Genomic DNA, 17127 nt, shown 5'->3' with positions numbered 1-17127 from the left:
GCGTTCCTGTCGTAATAGAGAAAAATGGGCTATTAGGTTTCCCAGAGCTTCTTCGATTAATTTTTAAATTCGTTTTTCGAATAAATAATTACTCTGTACTACATATGAAAAAGTAACAACTTATTAAAACTTTTGTTATTATGTGTGCTAACCTAACATGGCCACGGGCCGGATATTCTTTGAGCATTTGCTACACCCCGATTTATATCACTTAGCTCATTAAAAAGCTCAGCTTTTTAACTAAGAAATACTTGTACCCTATTTTCCTTAAGTAGGCGTATGCGATCTGCATGCTGTCTCTGCATCTGCGTGTCTGTGAATCCTCCCCGACGAACTTTCGAATGCCTGAACCAATTTTCATGAAATTTGGTATACACGAGTATATTATGGCACCTGAGTCCACCTCAATGTCGTACTTCATAAATCCCTCTCATCAGTCTGTGTCTCTGCATGTGTATTCCCCTATAATTGCTGGGCAACGGATAGGTAGATACGTTCCCGCGGCAACGAAGAATTGTCGGTGGAGATTCGTACTTCCCAGAACTTCTTGTTAAGTATGAACATAATACTGCCAGACTCTGTTACATCCCGTTATGTTCATGGTAACAAGAATATTATGGCGTATTTGTTCAAAGTCAGCGCACCAATTCCAGAACAGTCCTAAGTCAAGTGCCTCGGACTCCACTTAGACCAAAAACTAACATGGAAAGCTCACATCCAAGCTAAGAAACTGCAGTTAACACAAAAAGCAAGAAATATGAACTGGCTATTAGGCAAAAACTCCCAACTCTCAATGACAAATAAACTCATAATCTACAAAACCATATTAAAACCCATCTGGACATATGGGATTGAACTGTGGGGATGCAGTAAACCCTCCAATACGAAAGTTTTACAAACGTTCCAGTCAAAAATGCTACGCTCAATAACAAACGCTCCGTGGTTCGTATCCAATCAAACCCTTTATGCAGATCTCGAAATACCCTTCATAAAGGAAGTCATCAACAAGAAAGCCACCAAATACAGAGATCGCATCGTAGACCACGACAACTATCTAATAAATGAACACGCCGCCCAACCCCTGGAGAACAGAAGACTCCAACATCATTGGCCAGAAGACCTAACCTAGGCGACGCGTGAAGACCCATCAGTGGATGGTAATCACAACAGGCTACTACGGCGCCCGGACATTTACTTATTGCTCTGTTGTCACTAGTGTAGGTTGTAAATTAGCAATCGAAATTTTGCTCAAAGCAAGAATTGTGGCGGCAGAGAAATAGCCGTTGTTAATTAATGCCCTATGCAACAGTAGAGGAATTGTCGCGAGACGTGATGTGACGCGTATAGCCGTTGCTATGGAGCTACTGAGTAAGCACACACGAGGTGACATAACGCAACAATACAAGAGGTGTTACAAACAGCGTTCTCTGTGGATCCGCTCCGAGGTTAAATGAATCGACCGACCGTGTTCTGTTCAACGAGTGAGTGCAGTGTAGTTGAGGTCGTTCAGTGGAAGAGCTGAGAGTATTAACCAGCGGGCAACGTAAACTGAAGATTCGTTACTAGGAAACGTCCAGTGAAGACACTGCAAGAGGAATAGCCATTGTTGAGAGCTGTTACCAAGTAAAGACTAGTTAAAGTAGACGAGAAGACTTAGTGTCGAGTGACTTATAGGGTGAAAATAAGCAAAAGTATTATAGATATTTGTAGTTACGACCTGCAATTCGTCAATAAATATATTCATCAATCCAAACCCCGTCTATATTCACTAATACATATGACGATATTTACTGAAGGAACTTGAATGTTCTTCAGACTTGCTTAGACCTGTATTAAATCGTCTTCTTGAATTCTGGTGTGTGATAGAGGAACCCCAGTCCTGATGTAGGGTCATGGAATTAGTATCTAGTTACAGTTCAGCCCCTGTCCAGTGTTCGTGTGAGATACATCTGGCTGGCGAGAAATTCTATAACTTCTGACGTAACTATCAAATTACTTATAAAAAGAAAACGCAAAGACAGGAGCGTAACAACAAGGATGATAAAGATGATGTGTCATTTTGATACGCGTTCGAATCAGGTAAAGCGTTTTACGATTTTCCTCGGTACACATTTTGTGACGGAGAATGTAGTTTAGGAGAGCTAAATATTTATTTCACCATCAAGAATTCTAGAAAGGTGTATACCATTGTTTATACGGCCCTCTTGTTGGAAATATAATTTCTATCTTCCGTATGTCAGGCAGTCGGCAGGTCTAATTCAGTGTAGAACAAAAAAAAATGCGTTACAGAAAGACGCACACAGAAACTCTGTATCATGTGAAACAGATATGAAACGTTTCTATATTTACACATAGGAAAAAGATCTTCAAAGCATGAAGCCATCGTAATGAAACTGTACATTTTTTTTTTTGCATTTCATTTTAGCTTCTCTTCATAGACACAATTCCCAGCTATAAAGAAGTCGCACCAGGCTGCACATCCTTTCCTTGTTGCATTTTACAGTGTAGGATAGCTTATCAGTATGTTGAGAGACCTAGACTAAATGATAATATTAAAATTTTTATTAAATAAATAATATGTGAGGGTGTAAACTGGATTGAACTGGCTCAAATGATGGGCTCTCTTTAATATAGTAATAAATATTCGATTTCCATAAAGAGAACTTTAAGATTTTTGACCAGTTGAGCGACTATCAGCATCTTAAAAGGATTGTGAGCCATGAAGTTAATATGGATATCCCCACCCAAAATATTGAGTCATATTTAGGGATTCAGAAAATTAATGAATAAAATGACGTAAAGTATTTAGGTCAACTAATGTAGGATCATGCCGGTCACGGTAGCCGAGCGGTCTAAGGCATGCACTGTCTTCGCTCGCTCGGAAGCCGAGATCGTGGGTTCGAATCCCACTCAGGGCATGGATGTTTGTGTGCGTTTTTCTGTGTTTGTGTACATGTAGAGGCCTTGCGACAAGCTGATCACTCGCCCAAGGAGTCCTACCGAATGTGTAAGATCTAGAAAAACCGAAGTGAACGTAGTTCATGGAGGTAGGCCTAGGCCCACTGGGGCTGTAGTGCCAAGGAAGAAATGTAGGATCATATCCAGCCGAGGTATAGAGGTAAATCTTATTTTCTGGGTTACTGTCCAGAGCTTTAGAGAATAGTTCAATCTTTTGGTATATAACGTCTTGTATTCCGTTTAACATTTGTTGACTGCTTCATGCCGATTCCTTGCTCGGCTTATTATTAGAAGTGATGATGAAGACGACATATTCCTCCGAAAAATCAATTGGCTTTCAAAGGACTACAACCCCATACATCTCAGAAAACAGAAGTCTTCATGGCCACCGCTGAGAGAAGCTCATGTTCTGCTGAATCGTGTGGATCTGTTTTGAATAGCTGCCCAGAATATGCAATGTAATTCAGTGACATGTTGGGATTCATTACTAGAATTAATCAAATAAAATTATGCGGCACCAACTATAAATTACAATACATGCGCTAGACATAAATTCGATAAATTGGTCTTTAATCATAACGTGGAATATAGAATGTATGTCCATGTGTTCATTTCTAAGTAAAGAGTATTGTCACGAGTTATTGACTATAGATGGGGTTTGGTTTGGCAATTGGATTTGTTGAACTCTTGTAACTACAGGTAACTGTAACCGTTTCGCGGATCTACACACTCTACAAATTATTGAACTGCAGCTTGCATTAAATCTTCCATGTCCCTGCTAGTCTTTGCTTGGTAACGGTTTCTAAGAGCGGAGCTTGCTCTAGTTCCGTGCCCTCGTCTCTGCTGGACGGCGACTGACTTACAACTAATTCAAGACGGCAGCTCTCATCAAACTACGAACCGGCTAGTATCCTTGTTACATAACGTCGGCAAGGACCACATAGAAAACATTGCTTCCAACAATACTTCGGTCGCTGCGTGTCTATTCGTTGCCTCGCTATAGCCTGCTTGTTTGATGACATGGGTTACTGCTGTGTCATTGCCTAGCAACGGATGGGTATGTTGTTAAACTTTTCGATCATGTCACAATATCACCCCCGTGTACAGCAACTTTAAACCGAGTAAGTATCAAAGAATATATGGATTGTTTTTCAACTTTGCGTTTACGTACTTTGAAAAACGACGCTGCAATTTACATGTATTACTGGGTTCGGTAGCCGGATCAGAGTGAGCACGCGGTCTAAGGTATGAACTGTCTTCGCCTGCTCGAACACTATGATCGTGGTTTCGGATCCCACTCAAGGCATGGAAGTCTGTTTAGGTTTATTCTGTGTTTTGTGTTGGTAGTGGCCTTGCGATGGGCTGATCCCCGTCAGAGGAGCCCTACCTACACTCTAAAATTAAGAAACTGAAGTGAAACGAAGCGTTTCACGGATGCCCTATGCTCCAAGTGGGAGCAGCAGGGAAAGAGTTGGGTTCGAGAACGAAACTAAACTGAAATGAATGTGAGTTTTGTCAGAGAACAGTTTTATCGTCAATGATTTTGATGCCGATGTTCTTCTTTCTTCGTGGGGTGTGGATGTTTAAAAAGATACACCAGAGCGAGGAACCGTCTGTGGCAGTTCCCACGACAGAAACGGGCTTTGGGCGCAAGGGTGGGGTGTGGGGTGTAGCAAACAGAGCGTGTACAATTTAGAATCTACGGCAGACCGGAGCACAGTCATAACAAACCCATTAACATTCATGGTTTTAAAAAAAGAGAAGGAAAATCCGTATCTTGCAGTGAACAGTCATCACAGTACGCTGCTATATTGGCTCTTTGCAAGAAGAGATAGAAATGAAATGTAGACGTTTCCGGAAGTGTTTATGAAACATGCCGTCCTTGCTTCATTGTACATGATATGAAGATATATACATTAAGAAGTATTTAGTTATTTCTTGGCTAATCTCCTCTCCGCTATTTGCCCCCCTGTCTCCATATTTCTATTTTAATTTTCAGCTCTCGTAAATCATTCTCTATATCCTCCAGCCAAATTGATTTGAACCATCCTTATTTTCTTCCATCCAACTTTTATGCTAAAAGACGGAAGATCGCGAATTCGATTTCCGATGACGTCACCGGATTTTTCAATTGATCTAATCCTTCGAGCATCACTATGGCTCTTGGCTGGACTCAGCCTCTAACAGAAATGAGTACCAGGAATCTTCTTGGGGGTAAAGGGCGGCCGGCGCTTAAGGCTGACAACCTCACCGCCATCTGTGAGCCGACTGTCTAGACTGTGTGGGAGCCTCGACGTCTCACAATCATATGGGGCAGCGGACAGGTGTGCTACATTGATCATGCATTGACAGCAATAATTATTATAATCAGTCAGGTGTTGCTATTGCACAAGACACATCAGTCTTATTATCTGGAGCCCTGTGACTTTCACCCGAGATATTTTTCTCTCCTGTCAATATTAACTGAGAAACATCCTCAAACGTACTTTCGTCATTACGTCGTATGGACCTTATATTGTTGTATGTAGAGTTTATTTTGAATTTGGTGAAGGTTAAAAACTGTCAGATATACTTGAAACATGATTTGCTTAGAACTACTGTGTTTCTGTATATTATCCATTTTCTTATTTTAATTTAAAACAAAACATTTCGGAGACTGCATTCTGTCTCCGTCTTCAGGTAGAACCTACTTAGTTGGGCCCCATCAATAGAGCTAGTCCCTGTCTGCGGAGGGTAGGTTCCACCTGAAGACGGAAGCAGAATCAAGTCTCCGAAGCTCAGGCGGTTAGTTGTAGGCTTCCTACCGCGGCGGCCCTGGTTCGAGCCCAGATCACGTCGTGAGGTATTTGTGGTGGACAAAGTGACATGGGGCAGTTCCCTCGGAGTACTTCTGTTTCCCTTGCCAATTCTCATTCCACCGACTGTTCCACATTCATCATCATCTATCATCTGGGGCTCGTAAAACAGGCCAGATATTGGTCGCAGTACTAAGTGGACTCAGTCTCACACCACCTCAAAATATTAAAAATAAATCTAGCTGTACACCTATACACGCGGCTGCAGAAACAGTGATTCATGTCCGTTGGAGGCGGTGGTTCGTAAGAAACCGCACTAACTTCATGCGGTGTGTTAAACCAAGAAGGTCACACAGTGCGAACTCTTTTACTTACTTACTCATGGAGCTGAGACCTTCTTGAGAAGAAGCCAAATCTGCAGCTACTCAAGAATTTCCCAGCATTTTATGGAACCCGAAGGTTCATTACCGTGTTCACAAGAACCTTATACTTGTCCCTATCTTGAGCCAGATCAATCCAATCCATACCATCCCATCCTCTCTCTCTAAGATCTATTTTAATATTATTCACCCACTTACACCTTGGTCTTTCCAGTGGCCTCTTTCCTTCTGGCTTTCCCACCAATATCCTATATGCATTCCTCATCTCTCCCATTTGTGCTACATGCCCTGTCCACCTCATCTTCCTTGATTTGATCATTCTAATTACACTTGGAGAAGAGTACGAACTCTCACCTACGTAAAAGCTTCAAACTTCGTGCGGATCCGCCATATTTGTAACCGTCTGTATGGCCAGATCCCAGCAGTTACCACTGTACTCTGGGAGAGGACTCACCCATAGAGGTAGGGTCTGCACACTGTGTACGTGAGTCACACGAAACTTGAAGTGACCCCCTGAATCTCCGGTATTGACATTGTAAAATCACTGCGCCACTCGTAAACTTTTCCCTGAGCCAGAGTCGGTCCGCAGTCTCCAGCTGAGATATTTATTATACCGTGGAATTAGATTTTCTGTCTCCTGCCCACATAAATCCGTGTCCTGTTCTTCAACCATCGTTTCCACGTTGCTTTGCGCTAGAGCAACAACTCCGGGGCTGTGTAAAGGTTGTCATGAAGTCGGAACAGGCTTCAACCTAATCTGTGGGAGGGAGAACATCTAGAAGAAGAATATTTTCCTTTTATGCCGATGACGATACCGCATCAATGACACGTACGGAAATACCTCCCATTACGTCAGACGTTATGGTAATAAGAAAACGCCAATTTGGAGGACAAGTTCGTTAAAATGTCAGACTTTGATTTCGTTTTATTCCAACCATTTATTAGCCAATCACAGTAGCCACGCAGTCTAAAGCATGACGTGTTACTGCCCACTCGAATTATGGGATCATGGGTTCGAATCCCACTCTTGGGATCCACGTCTGTGTGCGTTTATCTTGTGTTTGTGTTGCTCTGTGTACAGGTAGCGGCTTTGCGCGTAGCTAATCCACCACCCAAGTGGTCCTACAGACTGTGTACAGATTAAGCAAGTGAAATGAAACAAAGCATTTCACGGATGAGATAGACAGATAGAGGGTTGGATTGACGGATAGACAGATAGAGAGACGGATGGACGGATAGATATATAGACAGATAGATAGAGGGTTGGATGGGCGGATAGACAGACGGATGGACGTATAGGCAGACAGTCGGATAGATAGATAGAACCATTTATTGAATTCTATTATACGTTTTATTGTACAAATATATTAGGCGATATTGAAGACATGATACTGTTCGCTTTGTGCTAGTTTTCTCTATCTGTAACTTTTGTTTATGCTTTCAACCCAATATTTTTGTTTTACGTATAATCAGTTTTATTCGCGTTCTTCATATTCGTCTACAAAGGCCCTCTCAATGTACGGGCTCTCTTTTTGGTTACATGTTCAATTTCTGTTGCATTAAAACAAACAATGAAACATTCTATCTCTGAGCCCATTTTCAAAATAGAAATAAAATTTTAACAACAGTCCAGTCTTTGTTCCGTTACTAATTTCACATAAACTAAAGTTTTTCAACGAAATTACATGCAGTACTATAATTTTCGGGAACATCACATGGAATGGTAAAAGGAGAAAGATTAAAATGCAAGAATAAAAGCAGACGAATAAGGCAGAGTCTGGAGTATGCTGTAGTTCACTTGCAGTTCATTAAGGACGCACAATATGCACTTGTAAAGATAATTGTGTTCCTAAGGGATTCTCTGAGCCGTTACCAAGTTGAAAGCAAGCAGAAAAACAAAAGTAATTTTTTAAATGGGTGTAATTAAGATAAAACTGAGAAGAATTGAGACCTATTTTTATATTCCGTAATTCGTATTTTGTAAAAGAATACGAAAAGGAAGAAACGCTTAAATAGAGAAGCGGTTAGCAAGCATAAGGCTGGCGCTATGTTCAAATACAATGAACTGTATTGAAGCTAATTATTACAGATTAGGCCTACAAGAACTCTCGATTTACTTTCATATTTTAGGCCAACTTTAAGGTATCCGCAGAATATCTCTAATATTATCATAATCATCGTGTAAATGTACATGATAGTCAGTCATATCTTAATCTTTAAGTACAATTCTTTATTAAAATCCGCCGAAACACAACAATACGATGGTCAAGGCTAAAATTAGCTTAGTTAAGCTAATTTTAGCCTTGACCTTTGTACCGTCGTGTTGCGGCGGACTTTAATAAAGAATTGTATTTAATAACACAACAGGATGCACGAAATGAAAATTAATCTTTAAGGAATGCATCCTGTTGTGTTAACTTATGTCAGTTGTGTGTCCTATCCGTCACAACACAACACTCAAAGGTTTGTTCACATCAACTTTGCAAAACGAGTTTATTGATCTCGATGGAGTCCTGCTACACGTCTCGGCACATGCAAACCATCATCAGGCAAGTATACATTACTAGCTATTCTCTGACTAGAAAGCAACCCAATAGTTTGAGAATACCTAGTAATGATGGCTTGCATGTGCCGAGACATGTAGCAGGACACCATCGAGATCAATAAACTCGTTTTGCAAAGTTAATGTGAACAAACCTTTGAGCGTTCTGTTGTGACGGATAGAACACAATTGAATCCTATCGTAAAAAAAAAAAAAGTAAAGCTATCCCTGTACCAGGCCGTGAAGGCCCATAAGGTTGTGAGACGTTGAGGGTGCCACATTATCTAGACAATCTGCTAGTCAGCCTTACGCGCCGGCCCCGCTTTACTCCCCAGGAAAATTATTTATTTGATTCCTGGTACTCATTTCTGTTAGAGGCTGAGTGAACCCCAGGGCCATAGTGCGGCTGGAAGGATTAGGTCAACTGAAAAAATCCAATGACCTCATTGAACCCGCGACCTTCCGACTTGAAGCATAGTGCCTTAACCATTACGGTACCTTGTGGATTAATCGCCCTACTTCTCAATAAGTCTTTCCTAAAGATGCATTCTGTCAGAATAAAAGAATTTCTCTTGCCACTGTGCAGATTCTTCATGTAACTGATGATCATATCAGATACAGCATCGTGAAACAGATTTTCCAATTGTTCCGGATAAGCTGATCATTCAGCATTTCGACACGTGTTACAGTCGATAATCGATTAAAAACTCATCTTGAATATCCATCCTTTCCCTCTGAATTGTTCCGATCATATAGAAACGTTTCTCTCTCTTATGCATTTATCGCCGTGCTAAAACTTCATCATTTTTCCCATATTTCGACCATAAGAATCCTATCGCAGTTCGCGCCCTTTTGGAGCATTATACAAACATTAAAATAAAAGATAAAATTTTCCCTGTAACAAATCGTGAGGGCCCATGGGGTTGTAAGACATAAAGGCTCCCACATTTTGTCTAGACAATCGGCTCATAGATGGCGGTGAGGTAAGCCTTACACGCCAGCCGCCCTTTACCCCCAGGAAGATTCCTGGTACTCATTTCTGTTAGAGACTGAATCGACCCCAGGGCCATAGTGCGGCTGGAAGGATTAGGTCAACTGAAAATTCCAATGACCTCATCGTGAATCCAACCCGCTACTTTCCCGCTTTTAACATAGTTCCTCAACCAAATTCTTTACCGCGTGCCCCATGCCAACATTGAAGTTTCGTAATGTTATCAGTGTTCACGAGACCTTTGACTTCGGGAATGTTTGTAGAGTTTAATCCTATATCGACAGCCTTTTCCAGTGCTACCAAAGTTTATTTTGAAATAAACTAAAATTGTCTTTACTCTTTGACTATGTATAGAAAACAAATTACCTTTACTCTTTGACTATGAGTTTTACACGCCGAAGAAGGCATTTTTGATAAATGATGCTGAGCAGGAAAAGAGTTAATAAGATGAGATGTTGGCGAAGATACGTCTGCTAGCGGAAAGCGAGGTCCCCTCAGGCAGTAACGAGTAGATTTACAGCTTGTGACACGAATGAGCGATAGCTCACGAAGCCCATTGGGTGTGGAAATGCTTGCTGCTTTGTTGGCACAAGCAGACGGATTGCTACGTTAAGTACACCTAATACTCGTACTGAAGAAATGCAGACCAGCGTTATCACAATGCCTGCAGGCCAGCAGCCTTATCTAAGTACTATTATTGCTCATAATACTCCTACTGTAAGTGACGCTAGTAAGGAGGTTGGTCTAGATGTAAACGCAGAGGAAGCTAAGTATATGTTGCTGTCTCGTCACCAGAATACAGGGCAAAATCATGACAAAAAGAAAGCTAACAGATCACTGAAAATGTGGCACAGTTCGAATATTTGGGAACGACAGCAACAAATCAAAATTTGATTCAGAAGGAAATTAAATGGGTATTTGATTCGGGTATTGCTTACTGTCATTCAGTCTAGAAGCTTTTGTCTTCCCGTCTGCTGTCTGAAAACTTAAAATTAGAATATACAAAACTATAAATTTTGCCTGTGGTTCACCATATGTGAGCCGATTGTCTAGAAAATGTGAGAACATCGGCGTCTCACAACTCTATGGGCCTCCACGGCCTGTTAGAGGGATAGATTTATCTTTTTACCTTTAACCCCTTGGACTCTGAAACTTGATTTAAGTTTCTGCTTTATGTTTTTTAAACGTTTGTTATCACCACTACTGCAGTCCTCATCACAGAAGACGGCAATTGTACTCTCTAAACATCGTCATGAACTTCGATAGAAACATAACTATTCTATATCATAAAAGTCATCATAAATACAAGCATCATCATCATCATCCTTATCACTGGCAGAACAGGCGTGTTTTAGCAATAGTCTTATTCGGAAGATTGCGCCGGATTTGTCACCTTGTTTTCTCTTCCTTAGATTTCGTAACAGTGATTCTCTTAAAGTGCAGGGTCATCAGCTTTTGCGTCGAACCCACAGTCTGGAGGACCAGCTCCCTGTATGTATGTTCCCCAGTTGCAGGCTGCCCTAGTTATACCCCCAGGCACTGCGTTCCCTTTTCATTGCCTTCTTCGTCTCGCAGGGCTGCGCTGGAGGTATTCTAACCCACCTCCTTTCTGTATACGTACAATGTACAGAATCAGAATTACTTTACGAGTGGCGGTTTACTGGTAAACAGTTCGTCTTGGCGGCAAGCCCCTTGAGACTCACGATCAGTAATTTTATTATTCCAACTGTTATAGTCCTTATGTAACATCCTCTCTGATGAGAGGAAAGTTTGTAGTTTACAAATGCCTCTGGTCTTCTCCAGCATGGTAATTCTCAGGTTCGAGGACCGCGGGACTCATTACCACAGCTTACTGTCTCAGATTCGAAACTTCCTCAACCTGGAGGGCCAGGTGTCCCAGAGACACGGGGGCCCAGTTATACCCTCAGGCATTGGCTTCCCTTTTCTTCTCCTTCTACATCTCCCAGGGCTAAGATGGAGGTATTCGAACACACCTCCTTTCTGTATACGACTGTACAGAAAGAAGTTGAGGTAGGAAGGGTGCCATGTTGGCCGTGATACTGGACTGCAGATTGCCAAAACTGTTTGCATAGAAGCATTTGTGACCCGAAGCCAAGAAGGTCAAGCGTGGTACAAAATGGGCTATGGAGTGAATAATATTCCAGAGATGGATGAGGGGCGATAGAAGTTGGGCTGACCTTGGTAACCAAAACTCCCTTGTGAAGCTGACATTTCGGCTCCTGATGACGGCTGGCTATCCGTGAAGAAGAAAAACAAAAATAAGAAAGATAAAGAGAAGGGAGCAACAACAAGATGAAAAAACAAGTAAAGGGTTATAGCAATATGTATGCAAAACTGAAAGCGCTGGCCTGACTTTGCCTCAAGGCTCCAGCCTGTTTCTATAGCCTGTTTACATTCGTTAGCACCGTCAGTTCAACATATTGAACAGGGTTAAGAGATACAGGTGTCAGATCAGGGCTGGCCAGAGTTTGTTCATTGCAGCGTCTCTCTGGCACCGCGGCGCGGCTCCACTTGTTCACCTCCGACGTGAACACAAAGTAAAGAGTAAAACTAAACTTACTCATTGAGCCCTTGAGGAGCCGCCAATTCCGCTGCTACTCAAGAACTTCCCAGCATTTTATGGAACACGGGGGTTCATTACCTTGTTCACAAGAGCCCTCCACTGCTTCCTACCCTTAGCCAGATCAATCCAATCCATCAAATCCCATCCTATCTCTCTAAGATCCCTTTTAATATTGTCCACCCACCTACACCTTGGTCTTCCCAGTGGTCTCTTTCCTTCTGGTTTTCCCACCAATATCCTATATGCATTCCTCTTCTTCCCCATTCGTGCTATATGCTCTGCCAATCACACCATCCTTGACTTAAAGAGAGTAAATTTGAAGTTAAATTTGTCTCTGTGCTTAAGTAATTAAACACTACGCCATGAAGACGTGTGGGGAGTGGATACAGAGATTCACGTATTCCTGACCTCGCCATATTTGGAGGTGTGTGGTCAGCTTCACGCCCCAACCGCTTTACCCCCGGGGTTAGAACCCCCGGTACACATTGGTTAGGAGACTATAGCCTGTCTGGAGGATGTGGAGAGGAGAAAAATCCTATCATTATCGGGACTCGAACCCCGACCTCCTCGGTCTTCCATCCTGTAAGCAGTCACTATAACAACTGAGTTATCTCGGAAGGAAAAGAGTTCTCTTTTATATTTTATTATGCACGTCAGATATCCTAGTAAAATTATTCATTGTTTGTGTACGATTCTATATTTCCTTCTCATTAACATTGTCCACCACCTCCAAGAAATGTTTCCATATTTTGGTCAGTTTTTCTTGAGTTCGAATCCCCGTTCCCTCTACAGTGTGAGGTTAGTTCGCTTTGTTTGGCGACAGCAGGAATCAATATACTGAAATATATGTTACTCAGATTATAATTAATATTGAAAATTCCACGGAAACCAGTTTAGACCTAAGTATCGGATTATGTTAGCAACATGAAGAAAATTTTGGAAATTTTTATTTTTATAGTTTGCATCTTGTTGCGTAAGTACAACTAATAATACAAATTTCGCAGTCAACGCGGCAACCTTTCTATTGTTTTTGGTTACACTTGGGTTACACTACAGGTTTCGACTTTTAAAGGACATCTTCAAGTGTTTCCAGTTACACATTATTAATTACTGAATTGCAATGTAAAATCCCTGTATTACTATTTAAATAAAGTGGCTACACATATTTATTTACTTATTATTTAAGGATATTTTTTCATATTAAACATAATAATTAAATGTTTTGGAAATGTCTCGCAGTTTAAGTAGGCCTAATTGAGAACAACACCAACAAACACAAGTTGCGTTTATTATGAGATTATGAGACGAACGGATCTGGAAATTTCTGCTATTATTCTGTCCGGATGCTGTAACCTTACCGTTTACATTTGCAAACGCCGGGAAAACAGGAAATATAAAGCAAAAAAATTCCAAATTGCTTTGCTTGGATGGTAAATGTGGCATATTCATTTGAGGTATAAACATATAATATAGGCAGAGAATCTGAGGTTCTCACAGCGGTGGTTATGAAGAGTTCTGTCTTCTGGGATATAGCGCCGTGTAGGGTTTGAGGTTATCAGAGCGATGGTCATATACAGTTCTGTCTTCTGGGATATAACTCGGTACAGTCCGTTGAAAATCAACTGATGTTTCGGAGGAACATATCTCCTCCATCTTCAGGACACACCGCGAAGATTGGGACCGTATGTTACTCCGAAACGTCGGTCGACTTTCAACGCAATACATGGCGTTATATCCCAGAAGATAAAACTTTTCTTATGTTACAAGTGTCCGAAAATAAATTGCTCATGGAAATATTTGGGCCAAATTTGGCACCTGTGACAAAGGTTCGCCGTCCCTCAAGTAGACGCAGCAAGTCACTCTACAGAATTCACTTCTTTCAGGGATTAAGACAGTGTGTAGGATGAGATACGAACATACTCGTTCATGACCTGGGAGAGATTCAAACCAACGTCGATGTAATACTTACAAATCATGCATTCATTATTATTTTGTGTAGTAATATTTGGAAAGAACTCTTTAACAGTTCGGACGTTTGGCACAAGATTTTAATACCTTAAATTGTCACGTGATAGTGATGATGCACACGGTTTGGTTTAAGAATCGGATTCACTGAACTCCTGCGACTCATAACTACAAATAATTATAGCGCTCTCAGTAATTCACGTACTGTACTACTCACTACAACACACGCTGAGACTCTGTTACAGTCTTCACTGGTCGTTGCTCGGTTACAGTTCCCAACAATGTAGATTTTTATCATGTGCTTACGTCGTTGCTGGCCGGCTATCGTCTCACAACTTAAAACTCGTTGCCTCAAGTGTAAATTCTCATCTGTTGATTGACTTTCCTCTGCAACTGTCTCGAAAATCACTATTACCTTCAGAGTCAGAGTCAGAGTCAGAGTCAGAGTCAGAGTGCCTGCCTGCCGGCTCATTTTCCTTGATGATTAAAGTTTTCTCTGTGCTTTACTAATTAAGCACTATGTTATGAAGACATATGGGGGAGTGGATGTTTAGACCCACGTTTAGTGTAGCTCAGTCGGTATAGCGACTGGCTACTCGCTGGACGTGTGCGTCTCGGCGTTCGATTCGCGGTAGAATCAAGAATTTTCTCTTCTCCACGTCGTCTAGACCGGATCTGGGGCCCATCCAGCCTCCTATCCAATTGTTACCGGGGACACTTTCCGCGGGGTTTAAGCGGCCGGGACATGAAGCTGACCACTCACCTCAAAGTAGTGATGATGTCAAGAAAAGTGGGTGTATTTTCCTGGATGGAAATATCTTAATATCATGAAATTCACAGGATATGAGATGAAGCCCTTCGCTATGTAATCTCCTCCATCCTCCCGTCATCTCTTCTTTAAATTCGGATATTCTCGTCACTTTGTTCTCAGAGACATAAATTTTCGTCCTGTTTTCTGTTTGTTGCTTTTGGTGTTGAACACATTGCGCCTGCTGAACCTTCCGCGAACGTAACGTTACCTGTCAACATCACAAAAATTTTATACTGTTATATTTAATTTCAGACAGTTTTATAACTCCCTGATCCATAAAGGAGCGAATAGAGTGTAGTGTGGGGACAGACGGACGGGACGGAGCAAGAAGTGAGAGGTGAACTCAACAGCACAAGAGAAGAAAGAGAGAGAGAGAGATAAAAGAGTCACTCTTCGATTTGAATCTCACGAGAACCCTAATAGGAATTTTAAATAAAGATGCATAAGAGAGAACCCAGCCTCGTTCCTTCATCATGTTCAAAATCGTGATGACTAGATGTCTGAAGTGACTCAGGTAGGGTCAGGATAGGGCAACGCGATTGTTTTGAAGATGATACCACGTGTCCGAAGTAGATCAGTTAGTGAAGTGACTGGCTGGGGAGGCTCCACAATTCGGATTTGTTTCCTGATGAGGTTTGAGATTTTCTCTTGTTCACAGCGCTCATACCGCCTTTTGGGTGTTGCAAAACTTCATATTCCATATGTACTGTTGGCCCTTTCCCTCAGGGTTAAGTGGCCAGAGCGTAAAGCTGACCATTGATTTTTTGGAGTGTCGATATTAAGAATACTGAAACTGTACTTGTACTCTTCAACACGCCTTCATATCCTCAATATTTCATCCTAGGCTTCCCTTATTCATTTATTCATTCATTCATCAATGGATCTACAGTCCTTCATTGGGCCCTGCCTTTCCTTCAGTATCTTAATCTTTTTTAAACAGGCGGTAGGACTCCTTGGACGAGAGATCAGCACGTCGCAAGTCCTACCTACGCACAAAACAACACAGAATAAACGCACAGAGGCATCCATTCCTTGAGTGGGATTCGAACTCACGATGCCAGCGTTCGATCGAGCGAAGACGGTTCATGCCTATACCTCCCATGTAGTTTCCTATATCCAAGTTCTACAAATTTCCCAGTCTATATAATGCTTCTCTGTTTGATTCCCCTAATAATGGGCCCGTGTGGTGTAGAGTAAACATCATGAAGTTCCTTGTAATGTAATTCTCTCCATCCTTCTGTCGTTTTCAAAGCTACAGAACTGCAAATGACGAGGGGTAGCAGAAGTCACTGCAGATGCAAAAACTACAACACTTTGTTTGCATTTTAGGGGTCTCGAGTTCGATTAAACCGCATGCTGGCAATGCAGACAGAGAATTCCTTCAGGCGAGTTACCATACGTCTTAGGGGTTTGCATTCTGTTGTATCATACATTCAATATATTCGCAGTTATCCACCACAACTGGAGGACATCTTCTCCATCCGCAAACTGAGGACTACCATGCCGTGCTGACGAGAAATCCACTTAACATGGAGAGAGAATAATTTATATAGGATTTTCGTGGGAAAGTCAGAAAGAAAGACAGCAATACGAAGACATAGACGTAAGAGCGAGGATAATATACAAATAGAACTTGAAGTAGGGTGCAGTTATATGGGCTGGATTGACCTGATTTAATAAAGGGACTGGTGGAGGGCTCTTGTGAACAAGGTAATGAACGTTCGGGTTCCTTAAAATGTTGAAAAATCCTTGAGTAATTGCGCAACTGGTGCTTTGTTAAGAAGATCTCGGCTCCATTGAATTAGTTTCACTACGTATAGAGAACTATCACCGTTGTGTACCACATAAAATTTTAATTTTAATACGTACTTCTATAGATTTCATTTCATAGAAAGTATTTATGTAACATATGGAAAACTGTATCCAGGTGTTTTCAATAATACAGGGAAATTCAGTATAATTCATTAGTTCACTTCGAACGCAGTAATCACCTGAAGATAACCAAATTTGATCGAAACATGTTATGGAATAATTTTACTAATAAAAATATTTAGCACTTAGATATGTCGTTGTGTTCATTGCCACAGATAAAGCGAAACAT

This window comes from Cryptotermes secundus, unplaced genomic scaffold (genome assembly GCF_002891405.2).
Source record: "Cryptotermes secundus unplaced genomic scaffold, Csec_1.0 scaffold560, whole genome shotgun sequence".
NCBI classification, from domain to species: domain Eukaryota; kingdom Metazoa; phylum Arthropoda; class Insecta; order Blattodea; family Kalotermitidae; genus Cryptotermes; species Cryptotermes secundus.
This window is presented reverse-complemented; position numbering follows the sequence as displayed.